Source organism: Desmodus rotundus, chromosome 3 (genome assembly GCF_022682495.2).
Source record: "Desmodus rotundus isolate HL8 chromosome 3, HLdesRot8A.1, whole genome shotgun sequence".
Taxonomy (NCBI): domain Eukaryota; kingdom Metazoa; phylum Chordata; class Mammalia; order Chiroptera; family Phyllostomidae; genus Desmodus; species Desmodus rotundus.
The window spans coordinates 56,051,605-56,067,881 of record NC_071389.1 but is presented as its reverse complement, the minus strand read 5'-3'; the positions used below and the strand labels follow the sequence as shown (position 1 = coordinate 56,067,881).

General features: G+C 36.9%; 1 pseudogene; it reads left to right on the top strand.

Moving 5' to 3' along the window:
* The first annotated feature begins 12,324 nt into the window (after nucleotides 1-12,324).
* Nucleotides 12,325-12,838, top strand: LOC112309126 (mitochondrial import inner membrane translocase subunit Tim17-B pseudogene; annotated as a pseudogene).
* Nucleotides 12,839-16,277: the final 3,439 nt, after the last annotated feature.

Below are 16,277 nucleotides of genomic sequence, written 5' to 3'. Positions count from 1 at the left end.
AAAATAAAAACAAAGTTTCAAAATAATAGTTCAGAGAGGTTCTTTTTCTTTTTATTTTTTAGAATTAGATTTGAATATTTATTTCAGCAAAAAAAAGTTGAAATCTCTAGATCAATCCTTAAAAACATTTCATTTTAAAAACTTCATGAAAACTGCATTTATAAGCTGACATCATTTTCTTTCTCCTAGTGGCTCCCAGCGATCTAAGTTCAAAATTAGACTTTGCGTGTATGCGTGTGCATGGGCAGGTACAGTGAGGGGATGGGAGGCCGAAACTGGGGCAGGCTAAGCTAACCAGCTAAGAATGAGAGGTAACAACCAGTGGCTCAAATGAATTCACTTAAAAAAAAAGACAAATAACAATTAAGAAAGAGATGTTTAATCACGGAAGCATTGATAATCTTACCTGGATGCACTATGACTTTGCCCGCCAGCATTTTCTCACTACAAACACTGAAGACAGGTTTTATGATTCGTGGCACTCCAAATTTCCCTTTGGTATTCTATGAGATTCAAGATACTTTTATAAAAACTAAAACCTAGATTCTGGATATATTCCAGATAAAAAAATTTGTAGGGATAATACGAAAAATGTTGGCCACACCCCAGCATCACTGTTAAACCCAGGGAAGTAGACCAAGTAATTCAGAAGGACAGAAAGTAGAGGTCCAAAAACTCCGTTTGGGAGGACCCTCTACTTCAGGCTGTGTTCCCAGCAGCTGCAGACAGCTGGCCAGGTAGGGCAGGAGTTTGGCACTAGATGGTCCTGTTCTCCCCAAACATAGTACCTTCTGAGAAGCAAGTACTAAACTACTCTGAGCTGGCTGGACCAAAGATTCCAAATAACTCTTGAAGCCTACTATTCTTCATTTAAAAAGGGAAGAGAAAAATGTATCCACTGAAAAATAGTTATTCTTCATTGTTTATAAAAAGAAAAACTAAAAATATGTATGGTTCCCATGAAATATCCTTTTTTGCTGTTTAAGATAAGTTTATTGATGGCTAATAAAAATAGGAGTTTATACTAATAGCAATATATTGTTCTTATTGTTTTAAGTAGATTTTCAAAACATCACCAGATAAAATCTACATTATGGTTAGGTTGAAAATATTTCCCTAGAAAAGACAAGATAAATGTTCAGGAGGAAAAAAAATATGTTCCTGGAGATAAATTTTTCATTTTTCCTATCGTGTTTTAATCAATATCATGAATCTTAATGTGTACCATAAGAATAAAATATCAAGTTGCAAAAACTGTGGATCACAAAATATAACTTCCCTACTCCCTTCTTCTTTCCTTTTTAAAATGAAAAAAAAGTTTGTGGAAATATCATAGAAATATAAAGCATAACTAAAAGGTAGAATAAAAAAACAAGATAGTCAAGACAGAAGTAACAGCGACAAATATAATTATTATTTCCAAAATTTCTATAATTTTATAAAAAATAGTATATCAGAAATTCATAGCTTCCTTGTCATGAAATATCATTAAAAGGGAAAATTAATTTACTTAACAAATAACATTTGAGGCATTGCTGTGGCATTGGACAACACCCTGAGGATATAGCGGTGAGCAAAACAGGCCATAATTCCTTCCCTGATGGGGCTACATTCTAATGGGAGGAGACACTGGGCTCTGGCACTAACTGTCTTTCATGACCACTCCTACTGTGTTCTTCTCCGACTTCCTCTCACACTTCAAGCTTCCAGTTAGAAGGTAACCACAGTAGTCCAGAAAGGATGTTTAGGCCAGGTGGTGAAAATGTGAAAAGTGGTTGAAGATATTTTGAAGGTAGAGCCAATAAGGGGTGGAAAGAAAGAGAAGAGTCAAAGATGCCTACGTTTCTCTTAGCTGAGAAGGGTAAGCATGGGAATAGAAAAGGTTTGGTGAGGGAGATAGGAATTCAGTTGCAGGTTTGTGAAGTTTTGGATGCCTGTTAGAAATACAAGTAAAAGTGCCAATCACGCAGTCATACACATAAGTCTGGAGGTAAGATTGGAGATGTGAATTTGGGAATTGTTCACTCATAGGTGATATTTAAAACTCTAAGACTTAATGAGATCACCAAAGGACTAGGTATAAAGAGCAGAAAGAAGAGGAGGGGCTCTTACATTACGAGTTCAAGTTGATGAAGAAAGAAGAGCAAAAGTGACTGAGAAGCAGCAGATAGGCAGAAGGCTGATCAAACAAGTATGACATTCTGAGAGCAAAATGTAAAAAATAGTATAAAGAAAAAAAGTGATTAACTGTGACAAATGCTACCAACAGGTCAAATTAACTCCTAAGAATTGACGTTTAAGACAGTAAAAATGTAGGGTAACTTTGAAAACAATATTAAAATACCATATTAGATATTAAATACGGTATACTCAATTTTATGTTATATATGCTATATACTAAATACTGAATAAGTATATATTAAATACTATAATTTTGTCCTTGTGCTTTCTTACAAGAAAAGTTGGAAACTGAGTCATGGGGTCAGGTTTCAAACCGAAGTCTGCAGACCCTAACTTTTTGTTCTCTTTCTAACATCTCTTCAAAGGTATGTCCTACTGATTACTTTGTGATAATTTATCAATGTGTATACTTAGGATTTCTATGTTCTTCAGTATGTCTATTTTAATTTTCAACACTTATTAAAACTCATTTTCTGGGTGCTGTATGAAAAATGAATTGGCAGGAGCAAAACTGGAATCAGAGAAACTAGGTTACAAGACAGGCTCACTTGATTATAGATAATTTTCTAGTTCTAAAGATGGAACAAAGAGTAGCTTTATTCCTCTGGTTGCATCAGACCTTATACACACTACAGACTCCCAAGAGAGCAGAAAACCAAGAACCAGCCTTACTGCTTCTTCTCTTGTTCCTAGAACCAGTGAGCAAGAAGGAGAGGGGTTAGTGCAGGGTGTGGGCAGTCCATGCAGTTGGAGGATGGGTGCCATTCTGTGAGTCAGGAGTTTTCCAGAAAGACTGGTCTTGCTTCCTGAGGTCAGGAGAAGCATAACAATTGATCTGGAGAGCCTTAACAAGTACAGAACCAGCAGCAAGGTCAAAATGAGTGTCTTGTTGCCTCAGGCTGTCCTAGACAGAAAGTTAAAAAAAAAAAAAAAACTTTGCTTTTCTGGGGTCAGCCGGTGTCGTGCTGGATTCCAGGCATTCAGGGGTGGCCTGCCCAAGCACAAGAAAACCACACATTCTTTTAAAATATTTCATTAAATTCCAGTAATATTTTATTGCAAACATAGCATTCACACCTAAATTCAAAGAAATGTTACATTGTTAACTTTCTTTATAAAACCTATTGGCTTCATTTGATCTAAGTGATCAAAGAGAAAAAGTGTTATTATAAACTGGCATTTGGAAAAGATGCAGGCCCCAAAATACATCTATTGATATTTGAGGCCTGGAGAAATCCAGATGAGAGATGATAGACTGAAGTGATGGCATAGTGATAGAAAAGAATGGATAGATACAAAATACATGTTAAAAATGGTAGTGATAGTACATATATTCATTCCCGGGTTTCTAGATTTCATAGCTGGGCCATTTATTGGGATAGGGAAGACAGGTTGTAGACCTGGGTCTAAGAATATCAAAAGCTTTATTTTGAACTTTGAAGAGACACTCAAATGAAAATACCAGCTGTATATCAAGTCTGGAGGTCAAAGGTGAGGCCTGATGTGGAGAGATACATGTGGAGAATATTGGCATATACACAGTAGTTAATACCACAGGTAAGAGAGAAATAACCTTGGAAGAAATAAAGATAAATAAAAGGGGAGGGTCACTAAGATGTTGAGCACAATAGAAACAAAGAAAAATCAACACAAATGCAACATGAAGGTCATTATGAAATTAACAAGAAAAGTTTCCATAGTGTCTGGGGTGGGCAGCCAGTTAGAGTCAGTTTAAGAGATAATGGTGGTGAGAAGGAGGAAATTTCCATAGAAGTAGAATCACCTATACTGAAGGCCTTTCAAAGAGTGTGGTTTTATGTGCATTAACTCACTTTATTCCCTCACCGACTTTATGAAATAGATACTCTTATCATTCTTATTTTCTGCAGATGAAAAAACTCAGGCTTAGAGAGAGTAATTTGTGCAAGGTCACATAGCTATTAAGTGCCAGAGTTGGGATTTGAACCCAGGTCACTCTAAGTGTTAAGCCCGTCTCTTAACTACTTTTCAATATTGCAAGCTACATTACACAAGATAAAATACAGATTTTTGTATCCCCTAATTCATTTGTTTAATATATAAAAGTTAAATCAGACAAAAAAATCAGAGATGTTTATCTAAAGCTGAAGCAATTTTGAATACCTGAAAAAACATATTTGGTGTTCAAAAACAAGTGTTCATAATTGGGAATTGGACTGCTAATTAATTCATTAAAAAATACACTCATCAATTCCTATGTATTTAACACAATGGTAAGATAATACCACGCATAAGGCTTGCCTGTGTTCTTAACTAGCTGAGCCACTTGGCTGCCTCACTGATGAAATGATGAACAATGCATGGATGCTCGTGTGCAACCCAGACAGTATTTGCTATCACCATGGGGTCCGGTGGAAAGAGATATTCACAAGACTAATGTAAACTCGTTTAAAAATACTCGTTTATTTTCCAGGCAATTTAAAAATTGTGAAAGGTTAATTTTATAACACTCTTTACTCATTTTTCTCTGTTACCATCTGATTATTTCAAAATCATATTTCTTAGGTTATATACACATACCTTACAGGGAATGTGGATCTAAAACATAATGTAGTATCCATTGTTAAAAGTAGAATGATTCTGCCCTGGCCAGGTCACTCAGTTGGTTGGAGCGTCATCCTAACATGTGAAGGTTGTGGGTTTGAGTTCAGGGCAGGGCACCTACAAAAATCAACCAATGAATGCATAAGTAAGTAGAAAAACAAATTAAAGTTTCTCTCTCTCTTTCTCATTCCCTCCCTCATTCCTATCCCCTTTCTTCTCTCTAAAACCAATAAAAAAATGTTTTTAAGTACAATGATTCTTATGTCTTGCCATTTCAATTGCGAATTCAAGAGGTGTATATCCCATTCCTATATTCTTGAGAAGAATTTCTTTCAGGAATAGGTTGTTCCAGCAATCATAATAATAAAGTTTCTTTATTAAATAAATCTGTAAATTTTTACATTCTTCCTTGCCTTGCTCTAATGTTTTTCCATACCCTTTAATTTTATCACAGAATTTTTCCATGATACCTTAAGCCAAATTCCAAAGGTTTTTTCTTGGTTTTTACACTGCATTTCTTCCCAAATTCTCCACTAGTGATTTACTACTGCACTAATAAACAAGAAAATCCTCTAGAAATTTAAATGCACATCTAAATATTCTATGTAGCATACAGTGTATGCATTTAACTCCACTAACAATTGGTAATATGTCATTATTAATAATAATAGTGCTTTGTTTTCTTTCACTTATTTGGAGATAACAAATATTATTGGAAAATAATCCAAATATAGACTTGCTAAGATTCTAAAATCTAAATCAAGGTAGAAAAATACAACTGCTCTATTCCACTAGCAATATATATATTTATATTATGTGTAATTATATGTACTTAATATATTTATAAATCATAATATATAATTACATTATATATTATTATAAACTTATATATTACATATTTTATTACACACAATGTATATTATTATATATTACTATACATTATTATATACATTGCATGATTCATGATGTATAATACATAAAACATTGTGTGATACATGTTACATAATATATAACAATATATTACTATATGCATATATAATTATATTTATCTACCCTTAAATTAAAATATTATTAAATACATTATATATTGCTAGTGGAATATAGCAATCATATTATATTGTTCTATCATGATTTAGATTTTAAACGTATCAATTCTATATTGTGGATTATTTTCCAAGAATATTTGTTATCTCCAAATAAATGCCAAAGAACGTAGTGTGTCTGTATGAAGAGAATGTTGCTGAGTAGCCAGCCCTTGGCATCCTCCCTGACTGGGGGATATTGCCAGACTTCATCAGTCAGTTGAACAGCAACTGAGCTGCTGATGCTGCAGAATCACCTATACCAAAGGCCTCTGAGTTCATTATCATAGTCACATTATTTAGTGAACACCGTGCCCCTCAGATTATGTTCACCAAATAAAGATAATTCTGTGACCTTATTGGGAGTTGTCAAGGGATCTCAGTAACCTTTGCGTCCCCAGTTCCTGGCACACAAACGATCACACAATGTTTGTGGAATGAACGAGGATAATGAATAAGAAGACAAGGTTGACAGTGCCTCTCACACTCCACATAATAAATTCTGTACTTGTCCACCAACTGAATAATTTGAAAGCCTTTCAACTTCTCTAATTCTTCTAATTCCCCAATACCCTTTACCCAATCCATTGACAAGTTTAGTTAGTCCTACTTTCAATATAAATCCTGAGTCCATGCATTCTTCTCTGCCCCACAACATTGCCCGAGCCACACATACATGTCAACTGGAATACTACAACAGCCTCTTCACTAGTCTCCTTGCTTCCACTTTTGTCTCCCTTCTGCGTTCCATAGAACTTCCAAAACAGGATTTTTTAAAGTGAATTTGACTAATGCTACTGACTTGCATAATATTCATCAACGACTTTCCAACATGCTTCAGATGAAAGCCAAACTCTTTCCTCCAAAGGTTTGTATAATCTAGGCTCCGTCTGCCTCTCCAGCCTCATCTTCCCCGAGCCCGCACTTTTCCAAGCACACGAGCCCAACTACAGTTTTCCAGATACACAAAGATCTCCAAGGCCTGCACACATACTCTCCTCTTCCTGTTCAAAGCATAAGAAAAAAATTTTTCTCTGACAAGGGCTTGATTCTTCAACATAGAGGGAGATAGCTATACATTTTTTGGTAAAATGTTCAAATTCCATAGCTACAAAGAAAATGCTCAATACATACAAAAATAATGTTAAATTATCCCCAAATGAAAGACAAACCCACCAATATTAGATTTCTATCCTATATTATTAAATACAAAAATTTAAAAAGTATAAACCTTAGCAGCTACTAGAAAAAAAAATAGAGTTCTGAGGAAAAGAACCATGACCCTAGGAGTGTTTTTCAGATCAAGAAGAGAAAAATTAAACAAGGTAACAGAGGATTGGAATAACTTGGTAAATGTGATTTGTCTGTAGAAATTATTATTAATATGTAGAATTTTGTTCCTAATAAATACTCATTCTTTTTATATAACATGGAGTCATCTTGAAAATTAATGAGTAGGGAAAAACCCCATTAAATCATAACAAATTCCAAAAAGGAGAAATATTGCAACGTGGCTCACTGACAACACTGCTGTAAAAGCAGGTATTACTGACAGGCAGCCTTCACACCCCCGCCATCCAGCTAATCACTTGTCACTTTAAAAATCTTCCTCCAAATAATTTGGGTTAAATGAAAATTAATAGTGAACTTATAGAATTTTAAAATGAAAGTGAATGTTAACACATTTAAACTATAAGATGAAGTAAAGGAGTATGCAATTAAAATATTATAACCCCAAATGTATTTATTTGAAAATAAATATAAAATGCAAGTTGATTCACCATTCTTCTAAAAGAGCTAATAAAAGAACAAGTAAGTAAGCCATAATGAAGTCGAAAGAAGGAATGCATAGAGATGGAACAGAAACCAATAAACCAGAAATGTAATATTTCCAGAAATTGCAAAATGACATTAAAATCTTTTCTAGTAAAAAAGACAAATATCTAGCAAGTCTGAATAAAAACAAAAAAGACCAAGAAAATATAATATGCAAAATTAGGAATGCTGAAAGCCAATATAATCACAGATACAGATGCAATTTAAAATCCAGATAAAATAGGTGATAATATAGAAAATAAAAGACAAAAAATAAATTACATAATTGGCATAAGAAGAGACAGATGACCTAAAAGAACTAATCCTAAAAGTAAAATTTAAAAGTTGTGAAATTTGTACCATCCTATAAGTTACCAGGCTTTTAATAGCTGCCAGTATTAATATTTAACAGTATTACCAGAGGTATTGTTAGCAGTTAGCATTTATTTATCAGGTGGCTGTGATTTGCCAGGCACTATACTGAGTACTTTGCATTACTTTGTTAGGCAAGTACTACCTCAGTCCGTTTGTAAACAAATAAACAGAGAAAGGCAAAGTAATCTGACAGCTTTCACAGAGCCAGTAAGAGGCAGGCCTGGTATTGGAACATAGACTATAGAGACCACAAAAACCAACTTCTTAACCTCTACCTTATATGCAAGAATGATTTCACATTAAAACAGGGCATTACTTTTAAAAGTTACAGAAGAAAAATTGTATGATCATTTCAATAAGAGTAGAAAAAGATGACATGCAGTAACAATTCCTAAATTAAAAAAAAAAACCTCAACTTCCTCTACAGAATAAAAAATATTTCTCAGAAGCCAATTACAAACACAATACCCAAAAGAGCAGAGATCCTCAAACTGGTATTAAGTAGGGTATGTCCACAGGTATTTTTTTTAAATAGTCTTCCTCAAAACAAATGTTTATTTGTTTAGCTATTAAGCAAATTAAGCAAGTTTCTTTTATACTGGGGGGTTTCTCGGGGTCTTTACTATGCTAATATGTTTGTTTTGTGACTCTCCTGGAAGGGAATTTAACGTGCTGTTCCCATACTTCTTTGACTGGAAAACTTCATTCTCCCCCCACCCCGGCAATGTGTCCATACACAATTTAGAAAGGTTGCGCTATAGCACTGGAGGTATATGCATTAAAATTACTAACAAATAAGGATTCCCACTCTGACAGCTACTATTCCCTATTACTCTAGACAACCTAACCAATGTAAAATGAGGAAAAGAGTAAGAGGTAAACATTGGAGAAGAAGAAAAAATTACTATTTGAAAATGATATAATACATAAAAATTAAATATCAAGATAGTTAATTAAAACCTTAAAAGTAAGGTTTTATCTAACTTAATTAGATAAATTGTTAGATGTAACAATTAGATATCTAATTAGATAAATTGTTAGATATAAAATAAGTATGTGTATAAACTGGTTTCTACCCTCAATGAGCTCATAATTTGTCCAGGCAGACTTATATGTAGTCAGAAATAAAAGCTAGAGTTGTCGGAAAATACTGCTTTTGCTAATTTAAAATAGCCATGTTTTTAAAATAAATTGTTCAAACTATTGATCTATTTTTGAAAGATTTGATGCTTGCCTATCAAATCTCTACTCTAGGCTTAGGGTAAGTCACAGCCTGAAAGCTGTTCAAGTAGAAAAGACACCATTCTTCATTACCATTTTTTTGTTGTTGTGTTCAAGAAATCTCATAATAATTTTACCTGCTGGGTAAGGGCTCAGGAAAAATAACCGTTCCACCCATTTCTATATGGGAGATAAGAAAGTAAGAATGAGGCCCATTGTTAATGAGAAATTTCTAAGCCCCAAGGATTTATAAAGATTCCTAGTAACAATATTTTTACAAAAAGTTCCAATAAAAGCAAATGAAATTATATAAATCATTCCTGCAGACTTGTAAAACCTACTTAGTCATACAAGAAGACTTATGGTATTAGAATGAGTAGAAGAAAACAAAACTATGGAATTAAAGCAGAGGACTGAGGAAAATGTGGTTACATTCAAGTACGAGAAAGGCTGAAAGGCGCCACACCACAGTCACATCTGTGAACAAAGTTTGGGTGACAGCCAATGGAAGAGAAAGGAGGAAAGCAGAGCAGTCCTTTCCCACCCTGAAGCCTTTGAATGCCAGTTCCTGAGGCTCCTCCGCATATAGGAAGATGACTCCCAAAGCACTGTTCTGAGTTGACTTCAGTTCCCTGTGGTAATTTTATAACTGGGAGATTCAGAACACAGGAATCCACCCCAAACTTTGTTTCTGCAGTTATCCCCCCTGTTCCGCCTCATCAATCTCTCCCCCTCTGTTCAATCTTCCTGAAGCATTCAGACAAGCTCTACGGTCTGCTTTCCTGGACCCCACACCCCTTCCAGCTACTGTCCCGCATCCCTGCTCCACTTCACAACAAAGCTCAGCAAAATGCCTCACAATATTCTGTCACCACTTTCCTTTTTGTTCTCAACATTTTTGTACATTTTCAATTAAATAAATAATACTTATTCATTGTACTTGGTGAAGAAATGCTACAGCATAAGGACGATTTGTGTAAGGTAACCAATGTTAATGACATGGTTTGTATTCACCTACACCCTCTTCTGTGTACACAAATGTATATGCACGAACATAGGACTTTTGTTGTTGTTGTTGTTGTTTGTTCTTACAAAGTGAAATGGTTAGGCATAAAGTATTTGCTATTTGCTTTATTAATTTGATAACTCATGATAGAATCCGTATCAATCGGGCTTCTGTGCAACCATATCCTTGAAACTACTTGTCGATATTGCTGTATTAACCTCTGTGCTGTCGGGTGTCTGATCGCTTCTGTTGTTTGGCCACACTCTGGCTCACAGTGGTGTGAGAGGTGGCTCCACCACCTTCTTCCAGCACAGTGCTCACTTGGTTCTGCGATGCCTCAGTTCCCCTCATGTTTTCTATCTCAGTGGGTGTCCCCACAGTCTCCTTTGTTGTCCCCTCCTCTACTGATCCCTAAACATTAAGAGTCTTGGGGCCCCACTGTAGGTTCTTTTCACATTTCTATCTCTGAAATCTTAATTTATAGCTAATAGAAATTTCATATTTTTCATGTTCAAAATTGAATTAATCTTCACCAACCACCCATTCACTACAACAAACATATAAGTGATCATCAAAAAGGTGATTGGAAAATCAAGAAATAGTAATAATATATAAGTTACAGCAATAGATGCTACTGAAAGCCATGGGTATGAATGAAATAACCTAAGGACACATTATGATCAGAGGTTTTCCCAAGTCCTTGGAAGAAATCAAAGGAGTGTTTACTAAAGTTTGGATTTTTTTAATAAGGAAAATACATTATGGAGACAGCAATATATTACTTCATAACCATGGATCAGCCCTCCTGCCCTAATACAGAGGAGCCTCTCCTTGCAGCTACTTGAATGACTCGAAGAGAAGCTCAAGACAATCAGGGGTTGTAAAGGTCTGTAGGACCCAAACTGAGCCTAGGTGCCTTCGGCTTGGGCAGCAGATGCAATAATCTTAATCTGCCTTAATGTACAACCTTCACTCCAGCTGCCTTTCTTCATCAAAAGCCAGAGTAACTATCCAGCAAACATCTCTTCATTAGCTTTAGAAGGAAACTCATACCATGTGAGAAAACACAAAAATAGTAAATGAACTTCTCTGGGATTTTTTTATCTGAAAATCAACCCCACTGCCAGAGCTGTAGGAGCTAACTAAGCCAGGTGAAATACTGAAATCAAATTACTAACCTATAGAATATGGGGGATAAGCAATAGTCACATAAAATCAACAAAATAATGTGATATGTGCAGTTTGGGTCCCTAAGGTATGGAAAACTCAACCAAATTCATTGTGAGACTGAGCCTATGTGTTTTGAATACATTATTTGACCAATAGTGTGTGCAAAAAAAGCATTTAATGTTGTATACTCCAAGCATTGGGAGAAAAAACTATTGTTTTGAATGATGTTGGTTCCATATGAGGAAATTCAGAATATCACCTATGTGTGTTGACAGAATAAAACCATTTGTATTCTACCTTAGCAGTTCATTCCAATTATCATATCAGATAGCAAATAAGTTCCTGGATGGAAGATCTATGATTTAGATAGTGACCCAAAGAAGCCATACCTCCCAAAGCAACACTTATCCCTTCCTTTGTTCAATAACTAAACACTGATTGACACTGTGTTAGACACTGGACATGGAGAGACAGCTGCATAAACCACAGCCACTGCCTCAAGACACCCCTAGCCTAGTGTGGACACACTTATGAAGTCAGAATATTGTAAATACTATAATGAGGTGCATATATACCATGAAGGTTTGGTTTTTACTTTCAACTGATTAGAAAGGAGGTTAGAAAAGATTAAAGATAAAAGTAACTTCAGAATAATACTAAATTGATGATGGTAAAGAAAAGAACAATACAAATCACTGACATAAAGGGAACAAATCAAGAAGCCAATTTCAAAACAAGATAACATAGAAGTTGAATGTAAAGAAAGTTTATCCATGTCAGAGCTGAGAAAAGATAGTTTATCCTTAAGAAAATAATGCTAAGTATACAAGAAGGTATTCTCCCTCTGCAAAAGCAAATTCTGACACCTAGAAAAACACTGAATGGGGTGCCATGGAGGAGTCCGCTCCAGAGCCCTGCCCCTGGAAAATTGTGGGTGGTCGTGGTGGAGCCTTTTCTATGGACGTTATTGGTGGCCTAGCCTTCTAGGCCATCAAGGGCTTCTGCAATGCCCCTGTTAGAATTCACCCATTTAGAGATATTGTTAATGCTGTGAGGATCCAAGCCCCTCAGATTGGAAGTAGCTTCACAGTTGGTGGCAGGAGTGGGGAGATTGTTCCCCACCATTGACTGTGGCCTGGTGCAGCTGAGGGGCAGGGAGGATTCCTGGAACCCCATCAGTAGCAGAGCATTGGCTGGGGCTGGGCTGACTGTGCACAATGGCCCACTAGCCATGGTGGGCTTGGCAATGATGGGGGGCATCCAGTTGGCCCTCAACAAGGGTGTTGGTATCTGCCCGGCAGTTCCACAACACACCCCCATTCCTGGAGGACCCAGCCAGCTGCCCCCTAATAAGGATACCCTGGGCTCAGGCATCCCAGTTATTGTGAATACACTGAGGAAGTGACCACCTGTCATCACCATCATGGGGGCTCCTCCTCAGTGCCCTCCCTGATGATGTACCTTGAAGGGTGGGATGGGGGGGCTGGCTCCCAGTTGCCTTGCAACCCTCCAGAGGGGGTTTCTACTGTCTTTGTTCCGTTGTCCTAGGGTGGGGGTAGGGAACCCCAACTGCCCTGATGGATGGGTCCCCTTCTCTCAGAGCACCGTAGCCCCACACTCACATGTAACAAGCTCTCCCCGCAGCCCCTCCCCCTGGTACCCCTGATGAGTATTTAAAGCCAGTTTTGAAATGCAAAAAAAAAAACAAAACAATGCTGAACAAAGAGTGTCTACCACCAGAAATACAAAGGACAACATAACTTCTAAAATAGGGTTGAATAGCACAGGAGCTAAGAGCAGGAGCCCCTGTCACACAGTCCCTCGGCTGGAATTCTGACTCCACTACCTATTAGATTGTGTGACTTTGGGCAAATTATTATACTTCTAGTGCTTATTTTCCCTGTTTCTATACAAACACAAGATCAATAATAGCTCCTATATTACGGATTTATTATGAAGCTGAAACTAAGTAATCTACCTAAAGCATTTAGCTCGGCTCCTGGCCCATAGACAGGACTCAAACAATCATTTCCTATTATTCACATATTTATGGAGCGCACTGTGTTGGTTATACTTAGCCTAAGCTATCACTGAGGAGACACTGGGAAAACAAAATTGACAAGATCCCTGCCCACAAAGGATTTAAAACTGGCAGGGAAAAAAAGGGAAATAACAAGCAATTACATGTAACATTAACATAAGGCAGAAAAATGGGGATGTATATAATTCCCATAAAAATAATAAAAACTAAAAATTTTAGTCAAACACTGGATTGACTGACCTTTATTTACTGGATGCACTGGAGGCAAATTGAACTGATCATCTGTTTTAGCATCATGCCAGTTTTCTAAGATATGATAAGAGCAGTGGGATAAGCCCGAGTCAAGAACTTCATGCAGCAGAAATAGCGTGTTAACTAGAGTCTGTAGAGAGCAGGCTCCATCCTTCCTAAACAGTAAAACAGCAATCGTGTCTAATTGAATTCTGTGCCTTTATTCTTGCTGCCTTTTGATCTTTCTAAAAGCTGTCTTTGATCAAGACTCTCCTCTGCTTAAAATAAAATGAAAACTGGTAAGTATGCCACAAACCCACCAAATCTAGTCCCTGCTACTTCTGCAGCTTCATCCATTGTGTCATCCCCGCACCATCCTCCTCTTCTTTCCCTCTCCATGGATCCTACATTTCTAGCCATGCTGAGTGGCATCCATTTCCTTGAAAGAGCCTGGCTTTGCCTATGTATCTCCCTCTGCCTGGAATACCATTCCTTCTGTTCCACCTGTTAAAGTTCCTTCTTGCGGAACATTCCAAACATCAGCTGTTCTATGAAAGCTTTCACTGACATAGATAGAAACACACACACACAATGCCTTTTCATTATTCATAGTATCTCAACGCCATCCCACCACTGAGTTATAATCCTGTTTACTACACTGTAGTGCTTGCTGCTCAGAACCCACTTCATAACTGAGACTAAACTTCAGCTGAATCCTCTAGGGAAATTGTCCTTGGCCAAAATGAACCTTTTTGCCCAGGGCAGCTCAAATCCCATGATTAGTCAATAAAAAAGCTAGAATACAAAGGCCCCCTTGTTTCAAAATGAGACAACTGTGAAGTGCCCTGCCCTGGAGCTCCTGGGAAGACTATATGGTGATAGTTCAGCTCCTTCCATGGCCCAATTCCCTCCCCTCTAGTTCCCCACAGGGACAGATCAGTGTACCCCCCAATAAGCCCCACCTCAGAATGCATTTCCCAGGGATCTGAACCTAAGACACTCTGTTTTGCACTTGCTTTTTTATAGCTGTTTTCACACACCAACTGTAAAAATTTTAAGGCATTGGCTGTGTGCATATCTGCGTCCCTCAGTGCATGATGTCAACAACGACGTGCCAAAATAACGAACAAGCAGTAATACAAACCACGTGTTATGAAATCTGCTCTTGGTCAAGAATAGCAAAGACTACATGATGTCTTCAAAAATAATCTCCCCGTTTCTATGCTCAAAAGTCTTTACATTTTAACTGGACCCATGGCCACCGGAATGGAACTTACATTTCTTAGCTTACCCTGTGCCTAGCTGCGGCCACAGGACTAATTGCTGGGGAGTGGAATGTAAGCAGAAGTGATGTGTGCCACTTTTGCATCATGTCCTTAGAATGGATAAATGTGCCCTCCTTTGTCCCTGCACTGTCCTCCCACGGGCTGTGATGTGGATGTAGTGGCTGTGGTCTGGACCTTTTTTGACCATTTCAACAAGGCCAGTACCTTGGGAGGGCGGAGCCCAGGTCCAATATCAAGGTACTGCTATATTAACACTGGGCTCAGAGTGTTAAATGAAAGATATATCAATTTCAATTTGTTTAACATCTCATATCTTAGAGGCTATGTTATGGCATCCTGTACCTTAATATCAACAATTGCAAAAAGCTACTTTGTCTAAGGATCAATTTGTTAAATACCAGTTTTTCAAATTTACCAATTGAATCTATTAGCCAAATTTTTTTTCTTTTTTTCATATTTTTATTTAATCTTTATTATATTTTTACATTTTTATAAAGGTCACAAACATGTTCCTCTAATAACAGGCTGTGGGAAGCCAGGACGCTAAGCTCCTCAGACCCCATGACTCTCTCCTGCCCCTATCTTCTCCCTGGATGTCTCCTCCCTGGTCTCCCTACTTTTAAGAACAGGCAGCTTTAGGGGTGTGGGGCCAGAGTTAGGAGGTAGGAGGTGGAGGGATTAAGCAAAAAGGAAAAAGCGCTCATGGACATGGACAACACTGTGGCGGTTTTCTGGGGGAGTGTCTAAGGCAGATAAATGGTAATGGAAAAAAACACAATAAATTAAAAAAAAAAAAAAGAATAGGCAGTTAAGGTTGTCCTTGACTGACTCTTCTTCTTTCTTCAGTGGAGGGTCCCCATCTCTGCCCTGGCTCATTTCACCTGCAGGAGCACAAAGGTGGGGCAGAGACAACGTCAGCATTCCTTTAAAAACTGTTAAAAAGAAAAAATGAAAACTCATCAATACCTAAAATGAATTATCAAAAACTGCTAAAAATTATTTTAAAATATTAATGTTATGTTATACAATGTAAATTGTTATGAACTTTATAAATATTTAAAAGAAACACAAGCATTTAGTAAAAGATAAATTAGAAACTTGATCATATGATTCTTCGGTGAATGGTATTCAAATAATTAATTTCAGGCAGTTGGAATGGAATTTCTTCTTCTGGAAATTATGTATTGCCTTATTTTAGATTAACCCTCCACTGAGAACAAACACAAAATCTGGACAAATTATTTTTGCAAAAGTCTGCTTGAGACCATCAGTAAGGCACCAGGGAT